Below are 16,821 nucleotides of genomic sequence, written 5' to 3'. Positions count from 1 at the left end.
TCACTGTTTATTTTTATTGCACTTTTCATTAATACCGATTACGTTGTGCTCGAGTGCGAAATAGCGTAGCATAAAGTGAAATTAAATGGAATATTACGTATACGCAGCGTGCCGAGCTGGCTAGAATGGTCAGATAATAAGCAAAATAATGTCGTTCCCATGGAAGCGAGCAATGTGCCGGCTTCTTGGCTTACAGCAGAGTTCAATGAACCCAACGCGTGCTTGGTGTTGAATGCTGTTTAATATTTAAGCAGCCGCATATTGTCCGCAAACTTACACACATTCACACAGCCAAATACGGGATGACTCTGCAATGTAAGCGTATCTGTTAAGTAGGCATAAAAACATGCATTTGGGTCAAGCCGTGCGCATCAATCATGATTTTAATGGTTGTTATACGGACAACAATGGCCAGTCGTTGAGTTTTATGAACTATGCTCGAACCAAAGCCACACAAGCAAGCCCCCAGAACTGAGCTAGGGGAGCAGTGCTTGGGGGACTGGCCCTGTGACTGATGTGAGCCACAGCACCCGAAAAAGTGCGCTTTAATTCGGCTAATGGCACACATTTTGTCATCAGCTGGCTTAAATCATTTCGCTTGGCTCACTGGCTGCGCATATTTGGCATTGATGTTGACACAAATTGAAATTAATAAAGCGCTACCCAGCAGCACACATTAGCTGTGCGTGTGAGCGAGCTGCAAGATGTGTTGAGTTTGTTGTAGTGTTTGTGTTTGGGTTTGTGTTTGTTTACTTGACAAACTGTTGAGCGGCACTTTTGACAGCCGAGTGCGCAACGGGCTCGAGCGGGCAAATGACTAGAGAGTTTGGCCAGGCAGGCGAATGTGAAAAATGACCAAAATTTGGCTAACATAATTTCGGTTAGTTTGTCGGTCACAGCTGCTGCGGCTGCAGGAGCAGTTTGGCTCCATGCGATTTTGCGGGCAATCAGAACAGAGAGGCATAAAAGGCCAGGCCAAAATGCCGTATTAGCCAATTATTGACTTGAAAGACCATTTTGAAAGCGGATTAAATGTGGGAAATATAATGGACTATATTATAAGTAGAATATATATATATATATGTATGTATATATATATGCATGATTATAAATAAATAAATATTTATATTTACATTTCGTTGGCATTACTTCGTCTTATCCCAACACAAATGAAAGTTTTAAGCATTTGAATAAAATCAGATTCTTAAAACTTATTTACCGAATAGCCCTGACCATCTTTGCCAAGCTGGCCGCAAAAACACGTCAATGAATTTAAAAGAGAAAAAATTGGAATTTTATTGCAGAGAGTCGTAAATTCCCCAGCCCAACCGCAAGATATTAATCAAATGAGCCGAGCATAAATCTAAGTGGGATGCAAAAGGCAAAAAATATATTTCTCTAAGAAGAGGAAATGGAGGCTGTAAGGGAAATGAAGGACATGAGGAATCATTGCTAAATGCTATCGCTCCACTGGAGTGGGCACAAATAAATGAAGGGAGCGGACATATTTATGGACAGAACTGCGCCTTAAATAACATGAAAAGGCCAAATTAAATTTGCCTAAAATAGCTGCAAAATAAACATAACTTACGCACACTTACACACGTTTACCGGATTGGCCAGACAATGGCAAAACAAGGGCGCAGTTGATATGGTTTTGTTTCATGCGGCCAGCAGACATAGAGTAAACAATAAATAGAGAAACGCGTCTCGAACTATGCAAAACAAATTACAACCAAAAAGGCCAGTTGAATAGTGCCTGTGTGTGTGGAGCTTTTTCCCAGAGTTACGAGTGTGTGTACTTTGGTAATTTGCATAAATAACAGCAGCATGCAGGATACTCGGAGCCTGATCATGATAGCCATGTTTAGGCAACTCGGGCACAAGTCAAGTCAAGCATAAATTTGAATATTTTTTGTTTGTCTATTGACTTTGAGTTGGGTTGTGCTACGGCTGCCCAGTGCTAATTAACACATAAGCAGCAGAAACTCAGCCAGTGTAGCCAAATGTATATGATATATAAATATATGTATATATATATATATATTTATATAAATATATATATCGAGTGGCAAATGAACTGAGCATGACATCAGATTTAGTTGCTGTTTTTAATCGTTTGTGTGGTCAGCAGTTGCTTAACTTGGCGCAAGTTCAGAAGTCGTTTATTTATTCCTTGGCAGTTGGCACAAGTCAAATTCAAACAGCTCAAGTGCTCAGTGAGGAATTGCACATTAAGGCAATGGATTTCTTTATGTTTATTATTTCGTATGTTGAAACTTATGAGTCTCGTCTGACTGAAACTTGACTTGACATGCAGTCGACTTTGAGCTGCCTGCTAAAGCTTCAAATGCATTTTCAATATAAAGACAGACTTTTCTATTTAGTTTTTATATATTTAAACAACCTTGTATATACACATTCCTGAATTGTCCCTAATTGTACAATACAGTCTCATAAAGCTGAACATTTTGTTGTGGTACATTTTTAGTTTAGTTGCAAAAGTTTTGTGCCTTGAGAGCCGAAATATCATTAGACGCCAACACCAGTATCTTATTCCAGTGACTGGCAACTTCCTGCAGCCAAAACTCTTAGCGAACTTTTGGTAACTAAGAAAAAAGTTCAGCGTAAGCAGTTTTAAGTGTGAAACATTTTTGCTTCGGGAGCTGCCACGACCAGCAATAATAAAGTGTATTGAAGTGTTCGCATTCTTTACGACCTGTCGCCTATATTTTGGCTTTGGCAACTAACAAATTTAATTACTGTCTGGCTGGCTGGCATACTCGCACCTTGTGATTAACCACAGGACAAAGATTTTAGTTTAACTAGCTAGAGGGAACCGCGCTCAACCAGAGCTATTCCCAGCAAAAAAAAGTTTTTCTTAATTTGGAATTCCTCGGCTTTCAGTTGTCAAAGGACGAAACGGCAACAAAAAGCCAGCACGTAAGATACACAGAAGAGCAGACACACACACGTAGGCAAACACGTATATAAGGCAACAAAAGCGGAAAATACGAACTAGCTAGCGGAAATGCAGCAGCTTTATAAGGAAACAGCTCGGACAAGTTGGTAAGTTAGAAAAACAGATAGCAGACGAATGGGCAGGATGAGGACGCAGTGCCGGCAGTGCACTCCTCTCACTTGCAAAGGCAGTCAAGTGGCCCTGGTCGCAACCAAAACTAGACGCCCGAGTTGTTATTTCTGATTTTGTTGGTTTTACAGTTTACTCAGCTGAACCGTGCAGCGTATAGCTGCAACGGACGCCACTTGGCGGCCGACTTTGATTCTATTTAAAGCTAACCATTTGCAAATGTTGCTCCGCCCTTCCTCTGCTTACAAGTAATTTGGTGTGTAAATGAAAAGTGTGTGGCCCGTTCGTGTTATGCAAATTGCTGCGGTTTTGTTGCCGCTGAGGGATTGACTACGTGTTGGCCCTTGGCCCTGATAGTTTTACTTAAAAAACAAGAAACTAAAAAAAAAACATGACTTCCTGGAATTTAGGCACTTAAAATAGATTGTTAAAAGTCAGTTGCCTTGCGGACTTGCTCGTTCGGCTGCTTACTAATGATTAAGTTAAGAACTTACTGCTCAAACTATAATTAAATTTGGTACACAGTGAGAAAACTAACGCTTAAGTTTGGTAATTGAACACGGTGCAAAAAGTGAAATTTTATTCTTTAGACTGGGGTAAATTACGCTGTATATTATGAAGTTTCTTTTTGCATAACTTTGAGTTTGGAAGCTTTTAAGATTTCAATAATTACTCTAAATAGAATTTAACATAAAGACCAAGGAACTTTGTTTTTATTTATATAGAAAGATGCAAAAAAAGTCTATTCGTTGGCTTCATAAAAGTGAAGATTCTTAACTAATTTTTTTTTGTTTTATATTTTTTTAAAAATATATATCTACATCTTTTTAGTGTACCAATATATACTTTATTTTAGAGCTTCAATTTAACTTATGCTAAATTGAATTCTCTACCATAAGTTTAATTTAGCTGAATGAGCCTCAACAGAAACTATAGTGTGATGACTTACAAGAGACTATTAAATTTTCTCAATCAATAAATTAATTTTAATATTTCATATCGAAAGCTGTTGAACTGACAAATCATGACCCTTTATTGAATGCCACATGCATGCCACGTGGGCGTACATTACGTATGCGCACTGTGGGATGCTGACAATTGAAACAGAAACCACAAAGTGAAGCAAGTGCTCTAATTACAATGCAAACGCATGATTGAAAAACGTTACAGCGTATTTAATGGCAATCAAATGCAATCAAATGCAGTAAATGTCTTAATGTGCAATGGCTATGGCTGTGTGTGTGTGTGTGTGACTGTTTGATTATGTGGGCGGGTATTATAAAGTGCTTTGTGTCAAAGGAAAAAATGCATGGACTGTACGTGCAGGGCAAACCAAATGTAAGCACGCACTTAATCATTTATGCACTCACACATACACAAAGCGACATTGTGTCTGCTTATGCTAGTGTTCGTGTGTGTGTGTGTGACATTGTGCACGTACTGAGCATCGAGGCGTACGCGACTTTTACACGCGCTAGCAACATTTTACTTTTAAGTTGCTATTTCTTTGCACAACTAGCAACATTGCCATTAAAGTATATTATGTGGCAAATGACAAATGCAACGTTGAAAGCAGCTGGAAAACGAAAAGCGGGAAAAACAAGCACAAAACCCAGCACTGATGCATAAGTTGGCCATATACACAGCCAGCATTAATAAAGTTCAACGTGAGCAGAAGTTGGCTGACAGACTTGCCAGCTACTCGTCATATGGAGTCGTCAGCCCCATCCTATAAGCAGCTGGCAATGGCAATGAGCACTCGGATTTCTAAAAGGGGATGTTTGTTCCAGATTTCTTAGAATTGCATAAATGATGCCTTCGTGTACACCACAAATTCCCCTCCAACTTCTTCGATTTGTTGCGTTTTGTTTCGTTTGCCTTTTTCTAGCTTTTATTTCGGTATGTGTTTCCGTCACTTTGATGTGGCTTCTGATGGCTGCTGAGTAGCTGAGGAACACAAATAAACTGTAAGACGGCATTCAACTCACAACTAGATGCAGATATTAAGAATTTTATAATAAATTCAATTTCCAGCCAGTTGATTACGAGCTGGCCATGCCTGAGATGATAAACAACAAAGCATGCCATCTGCTGTCGTAATTAGGATGCTGCAAATTAATTGAAAACACTAGCAGATTGAGTCGGATGCAGGCGATAAAGCAGCAAACTTTGACTACAAAGTTTTGAAATGAAAGTGTAGCATGAATGGAAGTGCTTATATCTCAAAAAAAATGCATTCAAAATATTTCAATTATATAACTTAGAATTATTTGAGCAGCAGATCTATCTCTGACTGCTTAAAGTATATATCATTTTATTTTTCAACATTCAAGTATTATTAATAATCTAATTTGATATGCGTCAACTTATTACAGAGAAATTTATTTTTAAATTTCCTCTCACAAATTCAATTTTTTTTTTAATATTTCTGTGTAGCCGCAGTTTATCAGTTATTTTTAATATGTTATTTATTAATAGAAATAGCAAATAACAAAAATATGTATCTGGTAATATGCGTCGCTAGCAGTTTGCGTGGAGTTAGTTCCCGTTCTATATTTAAATTTTCTTTGCTAGCTTCATTAACTCCCAAGTGTCGCATAATAAAAACACAATTCATCATCATGAAATTTGTTTAAGTCATTTCATTTAATTTCACTTAAAGCGCCCGCAATTCATTGCATACTTTGGTGCGCTGTCAACTGCTGACGCTGACCCAGTTCCAAGGCACTCGGACTGCTCCTCGGGCTCAGCGTGCTGCTGACGGGGTTTTATTTGATTCGTTCTTTTTTTGTGTTTGCTCGGCTCGCACTTGAAGTTCACAGTCGAGTTGAAGCAGTTTGCTTGTATCTCAAGTATTTGCTTGGTATAAATTCGCTGTTCGTTGTCGCCTTTGCATTTTCTCATTAAGCGGATTACGCGCTTGCACAAAGGCCGCCCGCCCGAGCGGGCTGAATGTTTTGCTCAGGTTCGGGCTGCTCTTTTTTATGCCACTTTGCCTGCAATTTGGTATTACTTATTTTTAGTGCACTCCAAATTCTGCTGCAATTATCTGGGCTGGTGGTCCTTAGGCGCGGACTTCAACGCTTTGGCCATTTGCATAATGTACAACTTGCGCTCCCCAGAAATTTTTTTATTTTTTTTTATTTTGGATTTTTTTTACGATTTTTTAAGTGCCCCTGGGTCGCGTCTGTAGTTTTTTTTTCCATCTACCCCCAACATTTCATGTTTTTGTTTTTGTTTTCGTTTGCTTTTCAGCGACCTTCTGTCGACTGTTTGTAAGTTTCTCACAGCTGCATGCACCTAGACAAAACAGCAGGCGACTGCGTCATGGATTATCTGTGTGTGTGTGCGTTCGCGCGCTTCCGTTTCCGGGAAAACTTGTAGCGCTGCTTGGTGCGGTCTTACTTGTGCTTGTGCATGTTACTCATACGCAACGTGAGCGCACTGAATGGCTGTAAAACTGTAATTGACTCGGTCTATGCAAAATTTATTGCTGCCAGCCCATTCGCCGCTGCTGTCACTGGCTGCTCTTGCTGCTGCTTATGAATGCAAATTGTCAGTGCCTCGAACTGACAATGCTTTTCAGCTTTCCCCACAGTTTTTGTGCAACATATTTTTTGTTTTTTGTTGCTTCTTGCCACATGCAGCGAGTGGCATTTTGTGCTTATGAAATGAAATTTAATTTCGTGTTTCATTTCATTTCTACGTTTACAACTGTCAAGAGTCTGCTATTTTGTTGTGTCTGTAAATGTGCGTGTGTGCTCGTGTCAGTTTATGTGTGTTTGTGTGTGGAAGTGTGGGATTGTATAGCAGGATGTTAAATCGCACTTTGCTTCATTGTTCTATGCGAGCGCTTATCGCCCGAGCTTCTTGTTTGTGTCCGCTTCGAGCACAATGCGCAAATGTCGCCTTGTGTCTTTCATTAGGGCAACTTCCGAAATGATTACAAATAATAAAAATATCACAAAAGAAATGTGTTCACTTATTATTTGCGATAGCGCCTTTGGCTATCCCTTTTTGTGTGTGGGTGTAAGACATTCGTTAAGGGCGTTTGGACTACCATGAATTGATTCGATATCCTCAGAATGTTAGTAATATATAAGGTGCTTGACTCTTTTCTGTTTCTTCATAAAAATCTTTGGAGCTTTGTATAGAGTCGAGTCCCCATTGCACGTTTTAAGAATTTAAGAACATCTTTCAACTGTTAGATGGCTATCATTGCGGGTTTGTTGTCTGTGTATTAAAGCATAGTCATGGCTCCAGTTCCGTTCAGCCATATTATTTTAACAACAGTTCCCTTAACTAAATACAAATATCAATAATCATGGGATACGAACACATTTGTCAACAGACAGGACATCAGATATGCCTTCAGGCATTGCTTGCGCTTCATTGAGCACTCCAGAATGATTACAATAACAGCACCGAGCTGCCAAAACAATTGTGAATGCGATGCTCTATCTCTTTGCTGCTTTCCCATTCCCAACATGATCTGCCCCAGCTTTGCAGCCGTCTGCAGTTGCTCCCAGGCAAGCATGCAAAATACAAATCAATTAGGCGTTAAAAAGAAAACACAAAGAGCAGAAAAAAAGGAAAAATAAAAATATCGCAGTCCCAAGGCAAGCAAACATCCTGACATATCCTCACATATGCTTGCTAAAGTCTGCGTGCTCGTACTCGAGCTGCTCAGCAGCTGAGCAGCCCCTTGGAAGCCTATGGCGACGCCTACTTAATGGCTATCACTGAAATGCTATTAACGCCAACTTGATTTATAGCAATTTAATTTTGTTTCAATTTGCCCATGTTCGAGTATTTTATTCCACAAATTATGTGCAGACACGACTGAGGCGTGGCCGGCGCTTAGCCCAGTAGTCGTAGGCGTACGCTGAGTCCCGATTATTTATAGCAAAGGGCCGCATGATTTACTCCAAACTGAAAAGTTGGACGAAACTTTATTTACAGATTGCACAACAGCTTTTATAGCTAGACAATAAAATCATATTACGCTGTTGCGGATTTATCTTTAATTTGTTTTCTTCTTTGATTTTTATGTGTCTTTTTATAGATCGTCTTTAACGCTACTTAGAGCTATTAAGCGCCTGCTTGCCGCTCGTATTGCTGAAAAATGATTTAGCAATTGATTTCCATTTGCTTTTGCCTTTAATCCCCAATCAAGTGCTCAACAAGCGCGTCTAGCATTTGCTGACGGAACAGAATTTCTTCGAGCTACAACTGACGGCTTTTTTAACTTATCCAAACTACAAGCTTTTACTCGTTAAATATATGCATGTGTGCATAGTGCATAGTCGGAGGAGTGCGGGAGCACTAACTTTTGACTGTTCTGTGTAACATATAAAGTTACGCCTTTGAGTCTGCTACACTTCGCGCACGTTTCTTGCCCGACTCAAGAAACATAATACATTCTCGTTAAAGCATGTGATGAGCTGTAGCAGCAACTCTTGCGGTTTAATGCAACGTTTCATTCGTTTGAGTTTCAAAGCGACTATTGATTTATTAAAATAAAGTCGAAGTAAAGTCAAGATATTATGATGCCTAATTTAATTTAAGGACTCATTGACGAAAGAAAAATAATGCAGCTCTAAACGCAATTAATTTAAGGATCCTTTAGATTCCCCAAACTATGTATTTATTTTGTTTGTAGCTTTGTCACAGCTTGTTACACACAATCAATTGATGCTTTAAGTAAGCAGCTGGGGGTTGTTGCGAAGTTGGCAACCCCTTTTAATTGAGCACGTTAGCCAAACATAAACATAGGGTTCAAAGTTCAAGCGTGACAAATAAACCAACAATTAACTTTAATAGCCATTTACTCCGATCCAGGCAGAGCGTACCCGGACCAATCCCTGGGAATATATTTGTGAAATTAACACTGTCGTTCATACTTGAGCTTAAAGTTCTCATTGTTGTCGTTTGTCTGTTGTAAAGTTTGACAATATATCCTTTACGTGATGAGGGGCCTAGCTGGCTGATAGATGCCATAGGCAGCGGGGCGCAAATTATTGCAATTAGCTGGAAAAGTCGTTTCGCTTATTGATTTTCTGGGCCAAGTGACACTTGAAAATTTGAAGAATGAGCCCGTGCACGCTTAACAGAAAAGTGTCAAAAATGATAGAGGCAGCCGCCCAAGACCAAGCACATTGAACCAAAGGCAACGTGGCGTATGAGCATTGAACTATGGAACGAATGTCCGTGCTAATGCACAGTTAATGAGCTGCCAGAAGTCAGCGAAGCTGAAAAGTCAATAAACATTGGAGTCACATCGAATGGCAGCATTAAAGCACATCTTCGGCAGCGCAGAGACACAGATACACAGATACACACGGAAGTGCATTGACATTGACACCGAGAGTGTAAATGAATAATAATAATAATATTTCATAAGGCTCTGGTGGGACAACAACAATCATAGAGAAATAATCGAGAACACGCACAGCGACCGCTGCATTGACGAGCTGAGCTGGACACGAATACAAGTTAATAACGAAAATAATTCCACATTGCAACAAAATCCAATGGGAATTATTGCAACACAAATAAGACATAACAAACTCCATAAGCCAAATCTGCTGACACCACGTCTAGTGGACTTCCTGCACGCGCCAACCAGAGCTGCAGTGGACTTCCTGCACACGCCAACCAGAGCTGCAGCAATTCTAAGAAGAATTGCGCAACGGGCCAACAACACCACGAGCGACGCCGCTGCCAGCGCCGTTGACTGAACCACAGCTTAGCTAGGGATAGAATTGATTTAAGTTGTCAGTTGCCAAATTCAATTTGAATAAAACGGACTTGTTTCGTCCAAATCAAATAAAATCTTTTTTTTATCATTCGAAGAAAAGAAGAATTTAACTGGCGCCCGAGCAGGGACCGACTTCGCGCGCAATACAGCAAAACGATTAGTACGTGCGTGATACTGCAATATAAAAGCAGAGTCGGTTAAAGAGTGAAAATTCGATCGCGTCTCAACACAGCAAAACGCCTGTACGAACGCGACGGTGTGATCTCAAAATATAAAAATCGGTTAAAAAGTGAAAATTCGATCGCGTTTCAACACAGCAAAACGCCTGTACGAACGCGACAGATAAAATTCAAAGCCGATCAAAGCAGACTGTGTGACGCGAGAGAGTGACGATACTCTAAGTGCACGCAACTGTAAAAGAACTGCAGAGTCTGTGCGAAAGTAACCGAAGCAACTCACGTTGATTAACTTCGACGTTCGGTTCGACTCGCTAAAGGTAGTCTGGAACTTAATTGTTCGATTGCCCATCGGTGGACGGTAATCCTGTACGGTCAGTCCACAGGATACTTCAACGGTGTCTGGTCGCAGGATCCCCAGTAGGAACAACCCAAAAAGGATGAAATCCGGACCAGCAGTGAAGACCGCCACATCATCATTATTGTAAGTTAGAAATATAAGAATATCAAAAACTAACAAAACTAAAACAACCATTAAGAAAAGAAAAACAATTTAAGAAAAGAAAAAAGTAAACTTAAAGATTAAGAGAATAAAGAAAAAATAAATAAAGCAAAGAATTAAAAAGCGTAAAGCGATAAAATTTACATTGACTACAAACGTAGTATAACATAACCCAACTTTGCGATTCCCAGGGGACCCTCCAAAGTAGAAGGGAAAAACCAGCTACTGGTCTTAGAAGAAAAAAATTAAATAAGTAAATAAATTTTATGCACATTTTGTAATAAATTAAGCTGTAATAATATTAATCCTAAACTAACCATACACTTAATATCTATAAACCAAAAATAAATTCCAAAATCTGTAGACATAAGTACCATAGAAGTCAGTTTGTGACGTATGGCTAATGAGCATAACTTGATTAGACCCCCGGTTTTAGGAGAACAACCTCAGGTAGGCGGACAAAACGTTGATAGACAGCAACAACGACGCATTGACCGACAAAACGAACACTTACAAAACAGAGGCATGGCAAACAACGCAGAACAGCAGATTGCAACTACTGTTGCCCAAATTTTAGCAGCACAACTTCCAACACTAGTGAAACAACTAGTTAACCCCTCCAGGGAATTTAATGACGTAGCAGATCAAAACATAGTTGGCGATCAAAATCTGAATGATCTGAACAGAGTACCAGACATCGTCAAAAGCCTCAGGGAATTCTCTGGTGACAAAGCTGAATTCAGCTCATGGAAAAAGAGTGTAGACCGTATACTCTCGATATATGCAAGCCAAGTTGGTTCACCTACATATTATGGCATATTGCATACCGTGAGAAACAAGATAGTCGGAAATGCTGATACGGCCCTCGAGTCGTACAACGTGCCTCTAAATTGGAATGCCATCTCCAAGTGTCTCACACTGCATTATGCAGATAAAAGAGATATAGGGACACTCGAATATCAAATGACCATGTTAATACAAGGTCACAACCAGACGGTAGAACAATTTTACCAGATTGTTTATAATCACCTAACACTAATACTGAACAAAGTAGGATGCATGGAACTCAACAGAGAGGCCGAGACCCTCATGACAAAAATGTACAGGGAAAAGGCATTAGATACCTTCATCAGAGGTTTGAGAGGAGATTTGTCACGTATTCTTTGCATAAAGGAACCAGCAGACCTTCCCTCAGCCCTCCATTACTGCTTAAAGTTAGAAAATCAAAGCTATAGAACAAACATTGCTTTCAATAAAATCCATCAAACAGGTCATAAAAACGCAGCTCGAAGCGCACCACCACCTATGTTGCCACCTCGCATGGCCCAATATCCACAAAATCCGCCCCAAACTATGAGAACAGTACCAATAGGCTTCAGGACCCAAGTGCCAATGCAGTCTGCATGGCCAAATAATAATAATAACGTACATCAATACAATAAACCACACTTTCATCAAATGCAACCACAACGTACATACATACCTCCCCGACCATTAGCACCCAAACCACAGCCACGTCCCGAACCAATGGACGTTGACCAGAGCATCCAGACACGGATGGTAAATTACATGAACAGACCAAAGTTCGAGACAGGCAAAAGACCTCCACCGTTAGCAAACCCAACTGACAAAAGACAAAGAAATTTCAATATTCAAACAATAGAGGAATGGCCCGACTATGACAACAGTGACGCTTCCTGGAATATGGAAGAATACGGACAGACCATCGAAACTTACGAACAGCAACAGACAGAGTACGAACAATCACTGCAAGAATACACAGACGAAATAGAGCAAATCGAAAACGAACAGGGAAACGCCACCGAACAAGCCGATATCAATTTTTTTAGGATAACCAACTCTTCGCTTCCTTACATAGAATGTAAGACAACAAGCGGAGAGGTACTCAAAATACTAATAGATACAGGTTCAAACAGAAATTACATACAGCCCAAACTAGTTTCTAACCCCATTCCTAACAAAAAGCCTTTCGAAGCCGTAACAGTCGGTGGAAATATAAAAATAACTCACCATAAAATCGCTAATCTTTTTAATAGACAAGATATTCAAGTCAAATTTTTCCTATTACCAACGTTGAAAGCATTCGACGCAATTCTGGGCAATGACAGTCTTAAAGAACTAGACGCTGTAATCCACAGCAGCAAGAATCAACTAATAATTAAAAAAAACATGAGTATAACCCTTAGACAGAAAAAAATTGAGGCAGTTAACACTGTTATACCACGAACAGACCACATGACTATTGAACAGAAACAAAGACTAAACCAGTTAGTCACAAAATATCCCAATTTATTTGCCACCCCGAACGAAAAGTTAACTTACACAACAAAAGTAAAAGCAGAAATTCGAACTAAGACAGATTCACCGATATATTCAAAATTTTATCAATTCCCAATGTCTTTAAAAGACGAAGTCCATAGACAAATACAAGAACTCTTAGAGGACGGAATTATTCGCCCATCCCGATCACCCTACAATTCACCCGTGTGGATTGTTCCAAAAAAATTGGACGCTTCCCAACAGAAAAAATATAGAATGGTTATCGATTATAGGAAACTTAATAAAGAAACTATAGCAGACAAATACCCTATTCCAGAAATTAACGAAGTACTAGCTCAACTTGGAAATAATAAAATTTTCTCAGTGCTTGACTTAAAAAGTGGCTTCCATCAAATTCCTCTGAAAGAGGCTGACATTGAGAAAACAGCATTCTCAGTTAATAATGGCAAATACGAATTTACCCGACTACCTTTCGGTCTAAAAAACGCACCTTCAATTTTTCAAAGGGCATTAGACGATATTCTTCATGAACATATTGGCAAAATATGTTTCATATACATAGATGACATTATCATTTTTAGCAAAGATAATGAATCACATTCCAGAAATCTAGACAAAATCTTCAAAACTCTGCAAGAAGCCAATATGAGATGTCAATTGGACAAATGCGAGTTCTTTAAAAACAAAGTTGAGTTTCTCGGCTTTGTTATATCCGACAAAGGAGTCGAAACAAATCCACAAAAAGTGGAAGCGATAATCAAATACCCGCTACCAAAAACCCTTAAAGACTTGAGATCATTTCTGGGTCTCTCAAGTTATTACCGAAGATTCATTAAGGATTTCGCTAAGTTGGCAAAACCCCTTAGCTCCTTATTAAGAGGGGAAGATGGACGTGTGTCCAAAAACCTATCCGCAAAAAAATTGATTTATCTCAACGATGAAGCGGTAGAAGCTTTCAATAAGATAAAAAACGCTTTAGTTTCAAACGAAGTTATTCTTCACTACCCAGACTTCGGAAAAGAATTTCACTTAACGACAGACGCTTCCAACTTTGCCATTGGAGCCGTCTTATCTCAAAATCGCCATCCAATTACATTCCTTTCTAGAACTCTCTCAAAAGCGGAAGAAAATTACGCTACAAACGAGAAAGAAATGCTAGCAATCATTTGGGCACTCAAAGCTCTCAAAAATTACCTGTACGGTAAAACAAAAGTAAAAATATACACAGACCACCAGCCATTAACACATTCGTTAAGTAGCTGGAACGGAAACGCTAGAATAAAAAGATGGAAGGCATATTTAGAAGAATTCGACTACGAATTACTTTATAAACCAGGAAGGGACAACATTGTAGCCGATGCGCTATCTCGAATCCCCACCATAAACAATATCAGATCGGTAGCCTCCACACAACACAGTGCAGACAGTTCAAGCCATAACTTAATACCAAGCATTGAAGCACCCATAAACGTATTTAAAAACCAGATATTTCTGGAAAAGGCCAATAAAACAGACTACAGATTCTATATACCATTCCCAACTTTCCATAGGCACATAATAACTCAACCAAGCTACACAACAAATAACCTCATACAAATATTAAAAGCTCGTCTCAACCCTTCTGTTATCAATGGCATAATAACCTCAGAAGATGTTATGCACCAAATCCAAACCATATATCCGATACACTTCAAAAACTATAAAATTAGGTTCTCACAGTCACAGGTTAAAGATCTAACAAACGAAACCGAAAGAGACGAAAAAATCTTGGCCACCCATAATAGAGCACATAGGAACGCACTTGAGAATAGAAATCAAATGATAGAACTTTATTATTTTCCTAAAATGAAACAAACAATAGCAGACCTTGTCAAACAGTGTCAAGTTTGCAAGGAAGAGAAATATGACAGACATCCGAATAATCCAAAATTAAAAGAAACCCCAATACCTGAATACCCAGGACAAATAGTACACATCGATATATACACAACACAAAAGAACTTAGTATTGACAGCAATAGACAAATTTTCAAAACTCGCTCAAGGAAGAGTAATCAAATCCAGAGCAATAGAGGACGTAAAAAAACCACTTCACGACATACTCTTTTACTATGGCGTACCAAAAGCAATAGTCATCGATAATGAGAAGTCCCTAAACTCAGATTCACTAACTTTTATGATGAAAGACCAACTCGGAATTGAAATTTATAAAACCCCACCACATAAGAGTACAGTCAATGGGCAAGTGGAAAAATTCCACTCGACACTATCAGAGATTATGAGATGTAATAGACGAAAAAACGAATACAAAACTTTCGACGAACTTCTGAACAAATCAATATACGATTATAACTACACTATACACTCAACAACCAACAAACGACCACTCGACATATTTTTTGGCAGAAACGTGACGACAGACCCAGAACAGTATGAAAAAGCTAGGAAAGATAATATAGACAGACTTAAACAAAAACAGACGACAGACATTCACAACCATAACAAGACGCGAAACGATATACGAACTTACACACCTGGACAAGAAATCTACATTAAAATAAATACACGATTAGGTACTAAACTTTCACCTAGATATAAAAAGGCAATAGTAAAAGAAGACAGAAACACGACTGTACTAACATCAACAAATCTCATCGTACACAAAAGTAACATAAAAAACGTTTGACAATTATAGATTACTTGTAATACTGATGGTGACGGTACAACCAATAGAACCAAATATAGAATACAAAGAAATATTGTCGCACAAAAATGTAATGTATGGAATTATTAAAAGCTGTAAGAAATATAATAAAATTAAGATTTGTTCTAAAAATAACATTGTCAACATTAGCAATAGTACATGTTTGCCTAGGCTCCTCAATGGAGAAAAGTCGCTGTGTGAGTTCAGTAATGCTGAGCATGTGGAACCCATCGACGAATTGGCCAATGGTCTTCTGATGCTTAACAACTTTAATGGGATGGTGACATCGGACAAAAAAAGTACATGGTTAAATGGCACTTACGTAATTCGCTTCACCAACGAGTCCATTTCGATTGGCAACCGGACTTTCAGCAATCTAGAGACAAACACGCTGAGAGTCGGATCATCAATAATCCAGATGACACCGGAAGAATCGAGACGACTCCAAATTCTATCGCTAAAGGCTTTGCAGGCACTACACCTCAACAATAGCCAAATACTGGAAAAACTAAAACTTACGACACACGCAGTATCATCTGTAATATTGATCTGCATTGTAGCGATAACCATCGTCATTGCCTACCTCTACACAAAGAGAGCTAGAAAAATAACGTTACTATTGGACAATAACCAAGTAAATAAAGTAACAGAGGCACCAAGACGAACAATAGAGAACATACAGTTCAATGACATTCCCTTCTTTTAAGAATCGCTTGAGGACAAGCTCGAATTAAAGGGGGAAGAGTTAATAACGAAAATAATTCCACATTGCAACAAAATCCAATGGGAATTATTGCAACACAAATAAGACATAACAAACTCCATAAGCCAAATCTGCTGACACCACGTCTAGTGGACTTCCTGCACGCGCCAACCAGAGCTGCAGTGGACTTCCTGCACACGCCAACCAGAGCTGCAGCAATTCTAAGAAGAATTGCGCAACGGGCCAACAACACCACGAGCGACGCCGCTGCCAGCGCCGTTGACTGAACCACAGCTTAGCTAGGGATAGAATTGATTTAAGTTGTCAGTTGCCAAATTCAATTTGAATAAAACGGACTTGTTTCGTCCAAATCAAATAAAATCTTTTTTTTATCATTCGAAGAAAAGAAGAATTTAACTTACATCCTGATGGCAACAAATCCTAAGCCTTATAAATCGCCCTTCCCACACACACAGTTACACATAAAGCAGGCGACGTGATAGATAAAACTCTTGTCAAAACGTATTTTATGGCGGACTGAACCCTGCGGCCTGTGACATTGCATGTTGTGTGGCGCTCTTGATA

The sequence above is a fragment of the Drosophila hydei genome, unplaced genomic scaffold, assembly GCF_003285905.1.
Source record: "Drosophila hydei strain 15085-1641.00,03,60 unplaced genomic scaffold, DhydRS2 tig00000063-arrow-pilon, whole genome shotgun sequence".
Classification (NCBI taxonomy): Eukaryota; Metazoa; Arthropoda; class Insecta; order Diptera; family Drosophilidae; genus Drosophila; species Drosophila hydei.
Note: the sequence above shows the minus strand (reverse complement) of the source record.